A 17,752-nucleotide genomic window follows, 5' to 3' on the forward strand; every position below is an offset into this window, starting at 1 on the left:
GAGGCCCGACCAGACATTATAACTCCAGCATCTCTATGTTAAAAAGCATTTCTAGGCAATATCTAGCCTCTGAAAAAAATATGCAAGATCCACCGATAAATCTGGCAAAAGTCACTAACATTTTGGGCATACTTGTGCTCTCACCTGAATGTAGCGCCACCTTGTAGCCATCGGAGGTAACTGCAGCTCACAAAATGTTTCATAAGAGGGCAAGTTGAGAGGAATCCAAGAGGCAGATGTCCATAGAAAGAGCCTCTGACTACAGCAGGAAGGTTGGATGCTTCAAATTTGCATAGTTTCCTGTCCAACGTCCTCTCACGTCCCGAACGCCCACGTCACTCCACTGAATGCTCCTCATCTGCATAAAGAGAACACTTTCACAGAGGAGCAGAGTGGCGCAGCGGAAGCGTGCTGGGCCCATAACCCAGAGGTCGATGGATCGAAACCATCCTCTGCTAAATTTGCTTTATTTTCCTTCCAAGGACCAAGCTGTCATTTCCACGCTGCCAGAAAGGAAAAGCGCAAGCTTGCGCCAGCTATGTGAGAAAAGACTTCTCAACTATCTGTGTCTGCTGAAATACAAGAGAGGGATCGTCAAAGGATCCACCCTTTACTTTGAAAGTACAGAGACACAATAATAAGCATAAATGACAGAGGGCGTTGGTGGTATAGTGGTGAGCATAGCTGCCTTCCATGCAGTTGACCCGGGTTCGATTCCCGGCCAACGCAGTGCAAATACTTATGTATTCTGCAAGCAGGATATATTTTAGTTCAACATGTCACAAAATGGAAATATCATGAACAGATTAATCAGCCATATATATAGAAATTAAAAAATACGTAGGCAAACATCTCAATCGCCCCTTCTGCTATATTCATTGTCCTAATATATGATAAGTTTCATAAAGCAGAGTCGCCATTCACATGTGCTGGTAATAAATATGTTATTTTGGGCAGGCAATGAAAGGGCTGAGGCCCGACCAGACATTATACCTCCAGCATCTCTATGTTAAAAAGCATTTCTAGGCAATTTCTAGCCTCTGAAAAAAATATGCAAGACCCACCGATAAATCTGGCCAAAGTCCGTAACATTTTTGCATACTTGTGCTCTGACCTGAATGTAGCGCCACCTCGTAGCTGTCGAAGGTAACTGCAGCTCACAAAATGTTTTATCAGAAGGCAAGTTGAGAGGAATCCAAGAGGCAGATGTCCATGGAAAGAGCCTCTCACTGCAGCAGGAAGGTTGGATGCTTGAAATTTGCATAGTTTCCTGTCCAACGTCCACAACGCTCCCAAACGCTCAAAAGCCTCACACCGGGCAAGCCCTCACCGGGTAGATCTCTGGCTCCCAGGTAAAGCCAAATCCTGAGCATGTTAGCGCTAGTATCACAGAGAGAGATATAGAGGGTTCAAGAGCTGCTGTCTTGATAAATGTTTGAAACGGCTAGTGCCTGAGAGTGTCTGGCTTTCAGTTATGACTGATTGTGAGAGGGGAAGATTAAGTTTTTCTGCACCCAGCATGCCTTGCGATATACTTAGGCAAATGAGGTGAGAGCCCGACCAATCCCACTCTACTCTGCTGAATGCTCCTTATTTGCATAAAGAGAACACTTTCACAACAGACCAGAGTGGCGCAGCGGAAGCGTGCTGGGCCCATAACCCAGAGGTCGATGGATCGAAACCATCCTCTGCTAATTTTGCTTGATTTTTCTTCCAAGGACCAAGCTGTCATTCCCAGGCTGCCAGCAAGTAAAAGCGCAAGCTTTTGCCAGCTATGTGAGAAAAGACTTCTCAACTATCTGTGTCTGCTGAAATACAAGAGAGGGATCGTAAAAGGATCCACCCTGTACTTTGAAAGTAAAGACACACAATAATAAGCATAAATGACTGGTGGGACCTTCAAACACTTTTCTGGGCATGCTTCGAATTTCATTATTCCCTTTTAGTTGTGCTATTATCTATCTCCTGGGCATTTCCTGGAATGTTCTCTCTTTCTCTTCCCTGCTTTGCTTCCCATGCTGCATCTATATGTTCATATCTATTATTTGTACTACTGCTTTCCATTCTTCTCTTCCGCACAGCTTTGACCTTGGTTTCAATCCCAGTTCCTTACCCTCTGCTAAAAACTTTCTACTGCTTTTCATGTTGGTATCTAAACCAAATGCACCGTTGAAGCTGGTGCAAGATAGACATTGCACTCAGGGTCGTAATGTTTAGAACCGAGAGCATACAGATCATAGGGTGTTGGTGGTATAGTGGTGAGCATAGCTGCCTTCCAAGCAGTTGACCCGGGTTCGATTCCCGGCCAACGCAGTACAAATACTTATATATTCTGCAAGCTGGATATATTTTAATGCAATATGTCACAAAATGGAAATATCATGAACAGATTAATCAGCCAGATATAAAAAAATAAACAAATACGTAGGCAAACATCTCGATCGCCCCTTCTGCTATATTCATTGCCCTAATATATGATAAGTTCCATAAAGCAGAGTCACCACTCACATGTGCTGGTAATAAATATGTTACAGTGGGCAGACAATGAAAGGGCTGAGGCCCGACCAGACATTATAACTCCAGCATCTCTATGTTAAAAAGCATTTCTAGGCAATATCTAGCCTCTGAAAAAAATATGCAAGATCCACCGATAAATCTGGCAAAAGTCACTAACATTTTGGGCATACTTGTGCTCTCACCTGAATGTAGCGCCACCTTGTAGCCATCGGAGGTAACTGCAGCTCACAAAATGTTTCATAAGAGGGCAAGTTGAGAGGAATCCAAGAGGCAGATGTCCATAGAAAGAGCCTCTGACTACAGCAGGAAGGTTGGATGCTTCAAATTTGCATAGTTTCCTGTCCAACGTCCTCTCACGTCCCGAACGCCCACGTCACTCCACTGAATGCTCCTCATCTGCATAAAGAGAACACTTTCACAGAGGAGCAGAGTGGCGCAGCGGAAGCGTGCTGGGCCCATAACCCAGAGGTCGATGGATCGAAACCATCCTCTGCTAAATTTGCTTTATTTTCCTTCCAAGGACCAAGCTGTCATTTCCACGCTGCCAGAAAGGAAAAGCGCAAGCTTGCGCCAGCTATGTGAGAAAAGACTTCTCAACTATCTGTGTCTGCTGAAATACAAGAGAGGGATCGTCAAAGGATCCACCCTTTACTTTGAAAGTAAAGAGACACAATAATAAGCATAAATGACAGAGGGCGTTGGTGGTATAGTGGTGAGCATAGCTGCCTTCCATGCAGTTGACCCGGGTTCGATTCCCGGCCAACGCAGTGCAAATACTTATGTATTCTGCAAGCAGGATATATTTTAGTTCAACATGTCACAAAATGGAAATATCATGAACAGATTAATCAGCCATATATATAGAAATTAAAAAATACGTAGGCAAACATCTCAATCGCCCCTTCTGCTATATTCATTGTCCTAATATATGATAAGTTTCATAAAGCAGAGTCGCCATTCACATGTGCTGGTAATAAATATGTTATTTTGGGCAGGCAATGAAAGGGCTGAGGCCCGACCAGACATTATACCTCCAGCATCTCTATGTTAAAAAGCATTTCTAGGCAATTTCTAGCCTCTGAAAAAAATATGCAAGACCCACCGATAAATCTGGCCAAAGTCCGTAACATTTTTGCATACTTGTGCTCTGACCTGAATGTAGCGCCACCTCGTAGCTGTCGAAGGTAACTGCAGCTCACAAAATGTTTTATCAGAAGGCAAGTTGAGAGGAATCCAAGAGGCAGATGTCCATGGAAAGAGCCTCTCACTGCAGCAGGAAGGTTGGATGCTTGAAATTTGCATAGTTTCCTGTCCAACGTCCCGAACGCTCCCAAACGCTCAAAAGCCTCGCCCTCACCGGGTAGATCTCTGGCTCCCAGGTAAAGCCAAATCCTGAGCATGTTAGCGCTAGTATCACAGAGAGAGATATAGAGGGTTCAAGAGCTGCTGTCTTGATAAATGTTTGAAACGGCTAGTGCCTGAGAGTGTCTGGCTTTCAGTTATGACTGATTGTGAGAGGGGAAGATTAAGTTTTTCTGCACCCAGCATGCCTTGCGATATACTTAGGCAAATGAGGTGAGAGCCTGACCAATCCCACTCTACTCTGCTGAATGCTCCTTATTTGCATAAAGAGAGCACTTTCACAACGGAGCAGAGTGGCGCAGCGGAAGCGTGCTGGGCCCATAACCCAGAGGTCGATGGATCGAAACCATCCTCTGCTAATTTTGCTTGATTTTTCTTCCAAGGACCAAGCTGTCATTCCCAGGCTGCCAGCAAGTAAAAGCGCAAGCTTTTGCCAGCTATGTGAGAAAAGACTTCTCAACTATCTGTGTCTGCTGAAATACAAGAGAGGGATCGTAAAAGGATCCACCCTGTACTTTGAAAGTAAAGACACACAATAATAAGCATAAATGACTGGTGGGACCTTCAAACACTTTTCTGGGCATGCTTTGAATTTCATTCTTCCCTTTTAGTTGTGCTATTATCTATCTCCTGGGCATTTCCTGGAATGTTCTCTCTTTCTCTTCCCTGCTTTGCTTCCCATGCTGCATCTATATGTTCATATCTATTATTTGTACTACTGCTTTCCATTCTTCTCTTCCGCACAGCTTTGACCTTGGTTTCAATCCCAGTTCCTTACCCTCTGCTAAAAACTTTCTACTGCTTTTCATGTTGGTATCTAAACCAAATGCACCGTTGAAGCTGGTGCAAGATAGACATTGCACTCAGGGTCGTAATGTTTAGAACCGAGAGCATACAGATCATAGGGCGTTGGTGGTATAGTGGTGAGCATAGCTGCCTTCCAAGCAGTTGACCCGGGTTCGATTCCCGGCCAACGCAGTACAAATACTTATATATTCTGCAAGCTGGATATATTTTAATGCAATATGTCACAAAATGGAAATATCATGAACAGATTAATCAGCCAGATATAAAAAAATAAACAAATACGTAGGCAAACATCTCGATCGCCCCTTCTGCTATATTCATTGCCCTAATATATGATAAGTTCCATAAAGCAGAGTCACCACTCACATGTGCTGGTAATAAATATGTTACAGTGGGCAGACAATGAAAGGGCTGAGGCCCGACCAGACATTATACCTCCAGCATCTCTATGTTAAAAAGCATTTCTAGGCAATATCTAGCCTCTGAAAAAAATATGCAAGATCCACCGATAAATCTGGCAAAAGTCACTAACATTTTGGGCATACTTGTGCTCTCACCTGAATGTAGCGCCACCTTGTAGCCATCGGAGGTAACTGCAGCTCACAAAATGTTTCATAAGAGGGCAAGTTGAGAGGAATCCAAGAGGCAGATGTCCATAGAAAGAGCCTCTGACTACAGCAGGAAGGTTGGATGCTTCAAATTTGCATAGTTTCCTGTCCAACGTCCTCTCACGTCCCGAACGCCCACGTCACTCTACTGAATGCTCCTCATCTGCATAAAGAGAACACTTTCACAGAGGAGCAGAGTGGCGCAGCGGAAGCGTGCTGGGCCCATAACCCAGAGGTCGATGGATCGAAACCATCCTCTGCTAAATTTGCTTTATTTTCCTTCCAAGGACCAAGCTGTCATTTCCACGCTGCCAGAAAGGAAAAGCGCAAGCTTGCGCCAGCTATGTGAGAAAAGACTTCTCAACTATCTGTGTCTGCTGAAATACAAGAGAGGGATCGTCAAAGGATCCACCCTTTACTTTGAAAGTAAAGAGACACAATAATAAGCATAAATGACAGAGGGCGTTGGTGGTATAGTGGTGAGCATAGCTGCCTTCCATGCAGTTGACCCGGGTTCGATTCCCGGCCAACGCAGTGCAAATACTTATGTATTCTGCAAGCAGGATATATTTTAGTTCAACATGTCACAAAATGGAAATATCATGAACAGATTAATCAGCCATATATATAGAAATTAAAAAATACGTAGGCAAACATCTCAATCGCCCCTTCTGCTATATTCATTGTCCTAATATATGATAAGTTTCATAAAGCAGAGTCGCCATTCACATGTGCTGGTAATAAATATGTTATTTTGGGCAGGCAATGAAAGGGCTGAGGCCCGACCAGACATTATACCTCCAGCATCTCTATGTTAAAAAGCATTTCTAGGCAATTTCTAGCCTCTGAAAAAAATATGCAAGACCCACCGATAAATCTGGCCAAAGTCCGTAACATTTTTGCATACTTGTGCTCTGACCTGAATGTAGCGCCACCTCGTAGCTGTCGAAGGTAACTGCAGCTCACAAAATGTTTTATCAGAAGGCAAGTTGAGAGGAATCCAAGAGGCAGATGTCCATGGAAAGAGCCTCTCACTGCAGCAGGAAGGTTGGATGCTTGAAATTTGCATAGTTTCCTGTCCAACGTCCCGAACGCTCCCAAACGCTCAAAAGCCTCACACCGGGCAAGCCCTCACCGGGTAGATCTCTGGCTCCCAGGTAAAGCCAAATCCTGAGCATGTTAGCGCTAGTATCACAGAGAGAGATATAGAGGGTTCAAGAGCTGCTGTCTTGATAAATGTTTGAAACGGCTAGTGCCTGAGAGTGTCTGGCTTTCAGTTATGACTGATTGTGAGAGGGGAAGATTAAGTTTTTCTGCACCCAGCATGCCTTGCGATATACTTAGGCAAATGAGGTGAGAGCCTGACCAATCCCACTCTACTCTGCTGAATGCTCCTTATTTGCATAAAGAGAGCACTTTCACAACGGAGCAGAGTGGCGCAGCGGAAGCGTGCTGGGCCCATAACCCAGAGGTCGATGGATCGAAACCATCCTCTGCTAATTTTGCTTGATTTTTCTTCCAAGGACCAAGCTGTCATTCCCAGGCTGCCAGCAAGTAAAAGCGCAAGCTTTTGCCAGCTATGTGAGAAAAGACTTCTCAACTATCTGTGTCTGCTGAAATACAAGAGAGGGATCGTAAAAGGATCCACCCTGTACTTTGAAAGTAAAGACACACAATAATAAGCATAAATGACTGGTGGGACCTTCAAACACTTTTCTGGGCATGCTTTGAATTTCATTCTTCCCTTTTAGTTGTGCTATTATCTATCTCCTGGGCATTTCCTGGAATGTTCTCTCTTTCTCTTCCCTGCTTTGCTTCCCATGCTGCATCTATATGTTCATATCTATTATTTGTACTACTGCTTTCCATTCTTCTCTTCCGCACAGCTTTGACCTTGGTTTCAATCCCAGTTCCTTACCCTCTGCTAAAAACTTTCTACTGCTTTTCATGTTGGTATCTAAACCAAATGCACCGTTGAAGCTGGTGCAAGATAGACATTGCACTCAGGGTCGTAATGTTTAGAACCGAGAGCATACAGATCATAGGGCGTTGGTGGTATAGTGGTGAGCATAGCTGCCTTCCAAGCAGTTGACCCGGGTTCGATTCCCGGCCAACGCAGTACAAATACTTATATATTCTGCAAGCTGGATATATTTTAATGCAATATGTCACAAAATGGAAATATCATGAACAGATTAATCAGCCAGATATAAAAAAATAAACAAATACGTAGGCAAACATCTCGATCGCCCCTTCTGCTATATTCATTGCCCTAATATATGATAAGTTCCATAAAGCAGAGTCACCACTCACATGTGCTGGTAATAAATATGTTACAGTGGGCAGACAATGAAAGGGCTGAGGCCCGACCAGACATTATAACTCCAGCATCTCTATGTTAAAAAGCATTTCTAGGCAATATCTAGCCTCTGAAAAAAATATGCAAGATCCACCGATAAATCTGGCAAAAGTCACTAACATTTTGGGCATACTTGTGCTCTCACCTGAATGTAGCGCCACCTTGTAGCCATCGGAGGTAACTGCAGCTCACAAAATGTTTCATAAGAGGGCAAGTTGAGAGGAATCCAAGAGGCAGATGTCCATAGAAAGAGCCTCTGACTACAGCAGGAAGGTTGGATGCTTCAAATTTGCATAGTTTCCTGTCCAACGTCCTCTCACGTCCCGAACGCCCACGTCACTCCACTGAATGCTCCTCATCTGCATAAAGAGAACACTTTCACAGAGGAGCAGAGTGGCGCAGCGGAAGCGTGCTGGGCCCATAACCCAGAGGTCGATGGATCGAAACCATCCTCTGCTAAATTTGCTTTATTTTCCTTCCAAGGACCAAGCTGTCATTTCCACGCTGCCAGAAAGGAAAAGCGCAAGCTTGCGCCAGCTATGTGAGAAAAGACTTCTCAACTATCTGTGTCTGCTGAAATACAAGAGAGGGATCGTCAAAGGATCCACCCTTTACTTTGAAAGTAAAGAGACACAATAATAAGCATAAATGACAGAGGGCGTTGGTGGTATAGTGGTGAGCATAGCTGCCTTCCATGCAGTTGACCCGGGTTCGATTCCCGGCCAACGCAGTGCAAATACTTATGTATTCTGCAAGCAGGATATATTTTAGTTCAACATGTCACAAAATGGAAATATCATGAACAGATTAATCAGCCATATATATAGAAATTAAAAAATACGTAGGCAAACATCTCAATCGCCCCTTCTGCTATATTCATTGTCCTAATATATGATAAGTTTCATAAAGAAGAGTCGCCATTCACATGTGCTGGTAATAAATATGTTATTTTGGGCAGGCAATGAAAGGGCTGAGGCCCGACCAGACATTATACCTCCAGCATCTCTATGTTAAAAAGCATTTCTAGGCAATTTCTAGCCTCTGAAAAAAATATGCAAGACCCACCGATAAATCTGGCCAAAGTCCGTAACATTTTTGCATACTTGTGCTCTGACCTGAATGTAGCGCCACCTCGTAGCTGTCGAAGGTAACTGCAGCTCACAAAATGTTTTATCAGAAGGCAAGTTGAGAGGAATCCAAGAGGCAGATGTCCATGGAAAGAGCCTCTCACTGCAGCAGGAAGGTTGGATGCTTGAAATTTGCATAGTTTCCTGTCCAACGTCCCGAACGCTCCCAAACGCTCAAAAGCCTCACACCGGGCAAGCCCTCACCGGGTAGATCTCTGGCTCCCAGGTAAAGCCAAATCCTGAGCATGTTAGCGCTAGTATCACAGAGAGAGATATAGAGGGTTCAAGAGCTGCTGTCTTGATAAATGTTTGAAACGGCTAGTGCCTGAGAGTGTCTGGCTTTCAGTTATGACTGATTGTGAGAGGGGAAGATTAAGTTTTTCTGCACCCAGCATGCCGTGCGATATACTTAGGCAAATGAGGTGAGAGCCCGACCAATCCCACTCTACTCTGCTGAATGCTCCTTATTTGCATAAAGAGAGCACTTTCACAACGGAGCAGAGTGGCGCAGCGGAAGCGTGCTGGGCCCATAACCCAGAGGTCGATGGATCGAAACCATCCTCTGCTAATTTTGCTTGATTTTTCTTCCAAGGACCAAGCTGTCATTCCCAGGCTGCCAGCAAGTAAAAGCGCAAGCTTTTGCCAGCTATGTGAGAAAAGACTTCTCAACTATCTGTGTCTGCTGAAATACAAGAGAGGGATCGTAAAAGGATCCACCCTGTACTTTGAAAGTAAAGACACACAATAATAAGCATAAATGACTGGTGGGACCTTCAAACACTTTTCTGGGCATGCTTTGAATTTCATTCTTCCCTTTTAGTTGTGCTATTATCTATCTCCTGGGCATTTCCTGGAATGTTCTCTCTTTCTCTTCCCTGCTTTGCTTCCCATGCTGCATCTATATGTTCATATTTATTATTTGTACTACTGCTTTCCATTCTTCTCTTCCGCACAGCTTTGACCTTGGTTTCAATCCCAGTTCCTTACCCTCTGCTAAAAACTTTCTACTGCTTTTCATGTTGGTATCTAAACCAAATGCACCGTTGAAGCTGGTGCAAGATAGACATTGCACTCAGGGTCGTAATGTTTAGAACCGAGAGCATACAGATCATAGGGCGTTGGTGGTATAGTGGTGAGCATAGCTGCCTTCCAAGCAGTTGTCCCGGGTTCGATTCCCGGCCAACGCAGTACAAATACTTATATATTCTGCAAGCTGGATATATTTTAATGCAATATGTCACAAAATGGAAATATCATGAACAGATTAATCAGCCAGATATAAAAAAATAAACAAATACGTAGGCAAACATCTCGATCGCCCCTTCTGCTATATTCATTGCCCTAATATATGATAAGTTCCATAAAGCAGAGTCACCACTCACATGTGCTGGTAATAAATATGTTACAGTGGGCAGACAATGAAAGGGCTGAGGCCCGACCAGACATTATAACTCCAGCATCTCTATGTTAAAAAGCATTTCTAGGCAATATCTAGCCTCTGAAAAAAATATGCAAGATCCACCGATAAATCTGGCAAAAGTCACTAACATTTTGGGCATACTTGTGCTCTCACCTGAATGTAGCGCCACCTTGTAGCCATCGGAGGTAACTGCAGCTCACAAAATGTTTCATAAGAGGGCAAGTTGAGAGGAATCCAAGAGGCAGATGTCCATAGAAAGAGCCTCTGACTACAGCAGGAAGGTTGGATGCTTCAAATTTGCATAGTTTCCTGTCCAACGTCCTCTCACGTCCCGAACGCCCACGTCACTCCACTGAATGCTCCTCATCTGCATAAAGAGAACACTTTCACAGAGGAGCAGAGTGGCGCAGCGGAAGCGTGCTGGGCCCATAACCCAGAGGTCGATGGATCGAAACCATCCTCTGCTAAATTTGCTTTATTTTCCTTCCAAGGACCAAGCTGTCATTTCCACGCTGCCAGAAAGGAAAAGCGCAAGCTTGCGCCAGCTATGTGAGAAAAGACTTCTCAACTATCTGTGTCTGCTGAAATACAAGAGAGGGATCGTCAAAGGATCCACCCTTTACTTTGAAAGTAAAGAGACACAATAATAAGCATAAATGACAGAGGGCGTTGGTGGTATAGTGGTGAGCATAGCTGCCTTCCAAGCAGTTGACCCGGGTTCGATTCCCGGCCAACGCAGTGCAAATACTTATGTATTCTGCAAGCAGGATATATTTTAGTTCAACATGTCACAAAATGGAAATATCATGAACAGATTAATCAGCCATATATATAGAAATTAAAAAATACGTAGGCAAACATCTCAATCGCCCCTTCTGCTATATTCATTGTCCTAATATATGATAAGTTTCATAAAGCAGAGTCGCCATTCACATGTGCTGGTAATAAATATGTTATTTTGGGCAGGCAATGAAAGGGCTGAGGCCCGACCAGACATTATACCTCCAGCATCTCTATGTTAAAAAGCATTTCTAGGCAATTTCTAGCCTCTGAAAAAAATATGCAAGACCCACCGATAAATCTGGCCAAAGTCCGTAACATTTTTGCATACTTGTGCTCTGACCTGAATGTAGCGCCACCTCGTAGCTGTCGAAGGTAACTGCAGCTCACAAAATGTTTTATCAGAAGGCAAGTTGAGAGGAATCCAAGAGGCAGATGTCCATGGAAAGAGCCTCTCACTGCAGCAGGAAGGTTGGATGCTTGAAATTTGCATAGTTTCCTGTCCAACGTCCCGAACGCTCCCAAACGCTCAAAAGCCTCACACCGGGCAAGCCCTCACCGGGTAGATCTCTGGCTCCCAGGTAAAGCCAAATCCTGAGCATGTTAGCGCTAGTATCACAGAGAGAGATATAGAGGGTTCAAGAGCTGCTGTCTTGATAAATGTTTGAAACGGCTAGTGCCTGAGAGTGTCTGGCTTTCAGTTATGACTGATTGTTAGAGGGGAAGATTAAGTTTTTCTGCACCCAGCATGCCTTGCGATATACTTAGGCAAATGAGGTGAGAGCCCGACCAATCCCACTCTACTCTGCTGAATGCTCCTTATTTGCATAAAGAGAACACTTTCACAACGGAGCAGAGTGGCGCAGCGGAAGCGTGCTGGGCCCATAACCCGGAGGTCGATGGATCGAAACCATCCTCTGCTAATTTTGCTTGATTTTTCTTCCAAGGACCAAGCTGTCATTCCCAGGCTGCCAGCAAGTAAAAGCGCAAGCTTTTGCCAGCTATGTGAGAAAAGACTTCTCAACTATCTGTGTCTGCTGAAATACAAGAGAGGGATCGTAAAAGGATCCACCCTGTACTTTGAAAGTAAAGACACACAATAATAAGCATAAATGACTGGTGGGACCTTCAAACACTTTTCTGGGCATGCTTTGAATTTCATTCTTCCCTTTTAGTTGTGCTATTATCTATCTCCTGGGCATTTCCTGGAATGTTCTCTCTTTCTCTTCCCTGCTTTGCTTCCCATGCTGCATCTATATGTTCATATCTATTATTTGTACTACTGCTTTCCATTCTTCTCTTCCGCACAGCTTTGACCTTGGTTTCAATCCCAGTTCCTTACCCTCTGCTAAAAACTTTCTACTGCTTTTCATGTTGGTATCTAAACCAAATGCACCGTTGAAGCTGGTGCAAGATAGACATTGCACTCAGGGTCGTAATGTTTAGAACCGAGAGCATACAGATCATAGGGCGTTGGTGGTATAGTGGTGAGCATAGCTGCCTTCCAAGCAATTGACCCGGGTTCAATTCCCGGCCAACGCAGTACAAATACTTATATATTCTGCAAGCTGGATATATTTTAATGCAATATGTCACAAAATGGAAATATCATGAACAGATTAATCAGCCAGATATAAAAAAATAAACAAATACGTAGGCAAACATCTCGATCGCCCCTTCTGCTATATTCATTGCCCTAATATATGATAAGTTCCATAAAGCAGAGTCACCACTCACATGTGCTGGTAATAAATATGTTACAGTGGGCAGACAATGAAAGGGCTGAGGCCCGACCAGACATTATAACTCCAGCATCTCTATGTTAAAAAGCATTTCTAGGCAATATCTAGCCTCTGAAAAAAATATGCAAGATCCACCGATAAATCTGGCAAAAGTCACTAACATTTTGGGCATACTTGTGCTCTCACCTGAATGTAGCGCCACCTTGTAGCCATCGGAGGTAACTGCAGCTCACAAAATGTTTCATAAGAGGGCAAGTTGAGAGGAATCCAAGAGGCAGATGTCCATAGAAAGAGCCTCTGACTACAGCAGGAAGGTTGGATGCTTCAAATTTGCATAGTTTCCTGTCCAACGTCCTCTCACGTCCCGAACGCCCACGTCACTCCACTGAATGCTCCTCATCTGCATAAAGAGAACACTTTCACAGAGGAGCAGAGTGGCGCAGCGGAAGCGTGCTGGGCCCATAACCCAGAGGTCGATGGATCGAAACCATCCTCTGCTAAATTTGCTTTATTTTCCTTCCAAGGACCAAGCTGTCATTTCCACGCTGCCAGAAAGGAAAAGCGCAAGCTTGCGCCAGCTATGTGAGAAAAGACTTCTCAACTATCTGTGTCTGCTGAAATACAAGAGAGGGATCGTCAAAGGATCCACCCTTTACTTTGAAAGTAAAGAGACACAATAATAAGCATAAATGACAGAGGGCGTTGGTGGTATAGTGGTGAGCATAGCTGCCTTCCAAGCAGTTGACCCGGGTTCGATTCCCAGCCAACGCAGTGCAAATACTTATGTATTCTGCAGGCAGGATATATTTTAGTTCAACATGTCACAAAATGGAAATATCATGAACAGATTAATCAGCCATATATATAGAAATTAAAAAATACGTAGGCAAACATCTCAATCGCCCCTTCTGCTATATTCATTGTCCTAATATATGATAAGTTTCATAAAGCAGAGTCGCCATTCACATGTGCTGGTAATAAATATGTTATTTTGGGCTGGCAATGAAAGGGCTGAGGCCCGACCAGACATTATACCTCCAGCATCTCTATGTTAAAAAGCATTTCTAGGCAATTTCTAGCCTCTGAAAAAAATATGCAAGACCCACCGATAAATCTGGCCAAAGTCCGTAACATTTTTGCATACTTGTGCTCTGACCTGAATGTAGCGCCACCTCGTAGCTGTCGAAGGTAACTGCAGCTCACAAAATGTTTTATCAGAAGGCAAGTTGAGAGGAATCCAAGAGGCAGATGTCCATGGAAAGAGCCTCTCACTGCAGCAGGAAGGTTGGATGCTTGAAATTTGCATAGTTTCCTGTCCAACGTCCCGAACGCTCCCAAACGCTCAAAAGCCTCACACCGGGCAAGCCCTCACCGGGTAGATCTCTGGCTCCCAGGTAAAGCCAAATCCTGAGCATGTTAGCGCTAGTATCACAGAGAGAGATATAGAGGGTTCAAGAGCTGCTGTCTTGATAAATGTTTGAAACGGCTAGTGCCTGAGAGTGTCTGGCTTTCAGTTATGACTGATTGTTAGAGGGGAAGATTAAGTTTTTCTGCACCCAGCATGCCTTGCGATATACTTAGGCAAATGAGGTGAGAGCCCGACCAATCCCACTCTACTCTGCTGAATGCTCCTTATTTGCATAAAGAGAACACTTTCACAACGGAGCAGAGTGGCGCAGCGGAAGCGTGCTGGGCCCATAACCCGGAGGTCGATGGATCGAAACCATCCTCTGCTAATTTTGCTTGATTTTTCTTCCAAGGACCAAGCTGTCATTCCCAGGCTGCCAGCAAGTAAAAGCGCAAGCTTTTGCCAGCTATGTGAGAAAAGACTTCTCAACTATCTGTGTCTGCTGAAATACAAGAGAGGGATCGTAAAAGGATCCACCCTGTACTTTGAAAGTAAAGACACACAATAATAAGCATAAATGACTGGTGGGACCTTCAAACACTTTTCTGGGCATGCTTTGAATTTCATTCTTCCCTTTTAGTTGTGCTATTATCTATCTCCTGGGCATTTCCTGGAATGTTCTCTCTTTCTCTTCCCTGCTTTGCTTCCCATGCTGCATCTATATGTTCATATCTATTATTTGTACTACTGCTTTCCATTCTTCTCTTCCGCACAGCTTTGACCTTGGTTTCAATCCCAGTTCCTTACCCTCTGCTAAAAACTTTCTACTGCTTTTCATGTTGGTATCTAAACCAAATGCACCGTTGAAGCTGGTGCAAGATAGACATTGCACTCAGGGTCGTAATGTTTAGAACCGAGAGCATACAGATCATAGGGCGTTGGTGGTATAGTGGTGAGCATAGCTGCCTTCCAAGCAGTTGACCCGGGTTCGATTCCCGGCCAACGCAGTACAAATACTTATATATTCTGCAAGCTGGATATATTTTAATGCAATATGTCACAAAATGGAAATATCATGAACAGATTAATCAGCCAGATATAAAAAAATAAACAAATACGTAGGCAAACATCTCGATCGCCCCTTCTGCTATATTCATTGCCCTAATATATGATAAGTTCCATAAAGCAGAGTCACCACTCACATGTGCTGGTAATAAATATGTTACAGTGGGCAGACAATGAAAGGGCTGAGGCCCGACCAGACATTATAACTCCAGCATCTCTATGTTAAAAAGCATTTCTAGGCAATATCTAGCCTCTGAAAAAAATATGCAAGATCCACCGATAAATCTGGCAAAAGTCACTAACATTTTGGGCATACTTGTGCTCTCACCTGAATGTAGCGCCACCTTGTAGCCATCGGAGGTAACTGCAGCTCACAAAATGTTTCATAAGAGGGCAAGTTGAGAGGAATCCAAGAGGCAGATGTCCATAGAAAGAGCCTCTGACTACAGCAGGAAGGTTGGATGCTTCAAATTTGCATAGTTTCCTGTCCAACGTCCTCTCACGTCCCGAACGCCCACGTCACTCCACTGAATGCTCCTCATCTGCATAAAGAGAACACTTTCACAGAGGAGCAGAGTGGCGCAGCGGAAGCGTGCTGGGCCCATAACCCAGAGGTCGATGGATCGAAACCATCCTCTGCTAAATTTGCTTTATTTTCCTTCCAAGGACCAAGCTGTCATTTCCACGCTGCCAGAAAGGAAAAGCGCAAGCTTGCGCCAGCTATGTGAGAAAAGACTTCTCAACTATCTGTGTCTGCTGAAATACAAGAGAGGGATCGTCAAAGGATCCACCCTTTACTTTGAAAGTAAAGAGACACAATAATAAGCATAAATGACAGAGGGCGTTGGTGGTATAGTGGTGAGCATAGCTGCCTTCCAAGCAGTTGACCCGGGTTCGATTCCCGGCCAACGCAGTGCAAATACTTATGTATTCTGCAAGCAGGATATATTTTAGTTCAACATGTCACAAAATGGAAATATCATGAACAGATTAATCAGCCATATATATAGAAATTAAAAAATACGTAGGCAAACATCTCAATCGCCCCTTCTGCTATATTCATTGTCCTAATATATGATAAGTTTCATAAAGCAGAGTCGCCATTCACATGTGCTGGTAATAAATATGTTATTTTGGGCAGGCAATGAAAGGGCTGAGGCCCGACCAGACATTATACCTCCAGCATCTCTATGTTAAAAAGCATTTCTAGGCAATTTCTAGCCTCTGAAAAAAATATGCAAGACCCACCGATAAATCTGGCCAAAGTCCGTAACATTTTTGCATACTTGTGCTCTGACCTGAATGTAGCGCCACCTCGTAGCTGTCGAAGGTAACTGCAGCTCACAAAATGTTTTATCAGAAGGCAAGTTGAGAGGAATCCAAGAGGCAGATGTCCATGGAAAGAGCCTCTCACTGCAGCAGGAAGGTTGGATGCTTGAAATTTGCATAGTTTCCTGTCCAACGTCCACAACGCTCCCAAACGCTCAAAAGCCTCGCCCTCACCGGGTAGATCTCTGGCTCCCAGGTAAAGCCAAATCCTGAGCATGTTAGCGCTAGTATCACAGAGAGAGATATAGAGGGTTCAAGAGCTGCTGTCTTGATAAATGTTTGAAACGGCTAGTGCCTGAGAGTGTCTGGCTTTCAGTTATGACTGATTGTTAGAGGGGAAGATTACGTTTTTCTGCACCCAGCATGCCTTGCGATATACTTAGGCAAATGAGGTGAGAGCCCGACCAATCCCACTCTACTCTGCTGAATGCTCCTTATTTGCATAAAGAGAACACTTTCACAATGGAGCAGAGTGGCGCAGCGGAAGCGTGCTGGGCCCATAACCCAGAGGTCGATGGATCGAAACCATCCTCTGCTAATTTTGCTTGATTTTTCTTCCAAGGACCAAGCTGTCATTCCCAGGCTGCCAGCAAGTAAAAGCGCAAGCTTTTGCCAGCTATGTGAGAAAAGACTTCTCAACTATCTGTGTCTGCTGAAATACAAGAGAGGGATCGTAAAAGGATCCACCCTGTACTTTGAAAGTAAAGACACACAATAATAAGCATAAATGACTGGTGGGACCTTCAAACACTTTTCTGGGCATGCTTTGAATTTCATTCTTCCCTTTTAGTTGTGCTATTATCTATCTCCTGGGCATTTCCTGGAATGTTCTCTCTTTCTCTTCCCTGCTTTGCTTCCCATGCTGCATCTATATGTTCATATCTATTATTTGTACTACTGCTTTCCATTCTTCTCTTCCGCACAGCTTTGACCTTGGTTTCAATCCCAGTTCCTTACCCTCTGCTAAAAACTTTCTACTGCTTTTCATGTTGGTATCTAAACCAAATGCACCGTTGAAGCTGGTGCAAGATAGACATTGCACTCAGGGTCGTAATGTTTAGAACCGAGAGCATACAGATCATAGGGCGTTGGTGGTATAGTGGTGAGCATAGCTGCCTTCCAAGCAGTTGACCCGGGTTCAATTCCCGGCCAACGCAGTACAAATACTTATATATTCTGCAAGCTGGATATATTTTAATGCAATATGTCACAAAATGGAAATATCATGAACAGATTAATCAGCCAGATATAAAAAAATAAACAAATACGTAGGCAAACATCTCAATCG

The 17,752-nt window shown here is 43.9% G+C and overlaps 14 non-coding genes across 14 annotated transcripts; all 14 read left to right on the forward strand.

The window, feature by feature from the left end:
- Positions 1–657: 657 nt before the first annotated feature.
- Positions 658–729, forward strand: TRNAG-UCC (transfer RNA glycine (anticodon UCC)). Its single transcript has one exon. It is a non-coding gene; the product is annotated as a tRNA-Gly (tRNA).
- A 1,512-nt stretch (positions 730–2,241) lies between these two features.
- Positions 2,242–2,313, forward strand: TRNAG-UCC (transfer RNA glycine (anticodon UCC)). Its single transcript has one exon. It is a non-coding gene; the product is annotated as a tRNA-Gly (tRNA).
- An 899-nt stretch (positions 2,314–3,212) lies between these two features.
- On the forward strand, positions 3,213–3,284 carry TRNAG-UCC (transfer RNA glycine (anticodon UCC)). Its single transcript has one exon. It is a non-coding gene; the product is annotated as a tRNA-Gly (tRNA).
- Positions 3,285–4,785: 1,501 nt separating this feature from the next.
- TRNAG-UCC (transfer RNA glycine (anticodon UCC)) lies at positions 4,786–4,857 on the forward strand. The gene has a single exon. It is a non-coding gene; the product is annotated as a tRNA-Gly (tRNA).
- An 899-nt stretch (positions 4,858–5,756) lies between these two features.
- On the forward strand, positions 5,757–5,828 carry TRNAG-UCC (transfer RNA glycine (anticodon UCC)). The gene has a single exon. It is a non-coding gene; the product is annotated as a tRNA-Gly (tRNA).
- A 1,512-nt stretch (positions 5,829–7,340) lies between these two features.
- On the forward strand, positions 7,341–7,412 carry TRNAG-UCC (transfer RNA glycine (anticodon UCC)). The gene has a single exon. It is a non-coding gene; the product is annotated as a tRNA-Gly (tRNA).
- Positions 7,413–8,311: 899 nt separating this feature from the next.
- TRNAG-UCC (transfer RNA glycine (anticodon UCC)) lies at positions 8,312–8,383 on the forward strand. Its single transcript has one exon. It is a non-coding gene; the product is annotated as a tRNA-Gly (tRNA).
- Positions 8,384–9,895: 1,512 nt separating this feature from the next.
- On the forward strand, positions 9,896–9,967 carry TRNAG-UCC (transfer RNA glycine (anticodon UCC)). Its single transcript has one exon. It is a non-coding gene; the product is annotated as a tRNA-Gly (tRNA).
- Positions 9,968–10,866: 899 nt separating this feature from the next.
- TRNAG-UCC (transfer RNA glycine (anticodon UCC)) lies at positions 10,867–10,938 on the forward strand. The gene has a single exon. It is a non-coding gene; the product is annotated as a tRNA-Gly (tRNA).
- A 1,512-nt stretch (positions 10,939–12,450) lies between these two features.
- TRNAG-UCC (transfer RNA glycine (anticodon UCC)) lies at positions 12,451–12,522 on the forward strand. The gene has a single exon. It is a non-coding gene; the product is annotated as a tRNA-Gly (tRNA).
- Positions 12,523–13,421: 899 nt separating this feature from the next.
- Positions 13,422–13,493, forward strand: TRNAG-UCC (transfer RNA glycine (anticodon UCC)). Its single transcript has one exon. It is a non-coding gene; the product is annotated as a tRNA-Gly (tRNA).
- A 1,512-nt stretch (positions 13,494–15,005) lies between these two features.
- On the forward strand, positions 15,006–15,077 carry TRNAG-UCC (transfer RNA glycine (anticodon UCC)). Its single transcript has one exon. It is a non-coding gene; the product is annotated as a tRNA-Gly (tRNA).
- An 899-nt stretch (positions 15,078–15,976) lies between these two features.
- On the forward strand, positions 15,977–16,048 carry TRNAG-UCC (transfer RNA glycine (anticodon UCC)). Its single transcript has one exon. It is a non-coding gene; the product is annotated as a tRNA-Gly (tRNA).
- A 1,501-nt stretch (positions 16,049–17,549) lies between these two features.
- Positions 17,550–17,621, forward strand: TRNAG-UCC (transfer RNA glycine (anticodon UCC)). Its single transcript has one exon. It is a non-coding gene; the product is annotated as a tRNA-Gly (tRNA).
- The last annotated feature ends 131 nt before the right edge of the window (positions 17,622–17,752 follow it).

This window comes from Lissotriton helveticus, chromosome 11 (genome assembly GCF_964261635.1).
Source record: "Lissotriton helveticus chromosome 11, aLisHel1.1, whole genome shotgun sequence".
NCBI lineage: Eukaryota > Metazoa > Chordata > Amphibia > Caudata > Salamandridae > Lissotriton > Lissotriton helveticus.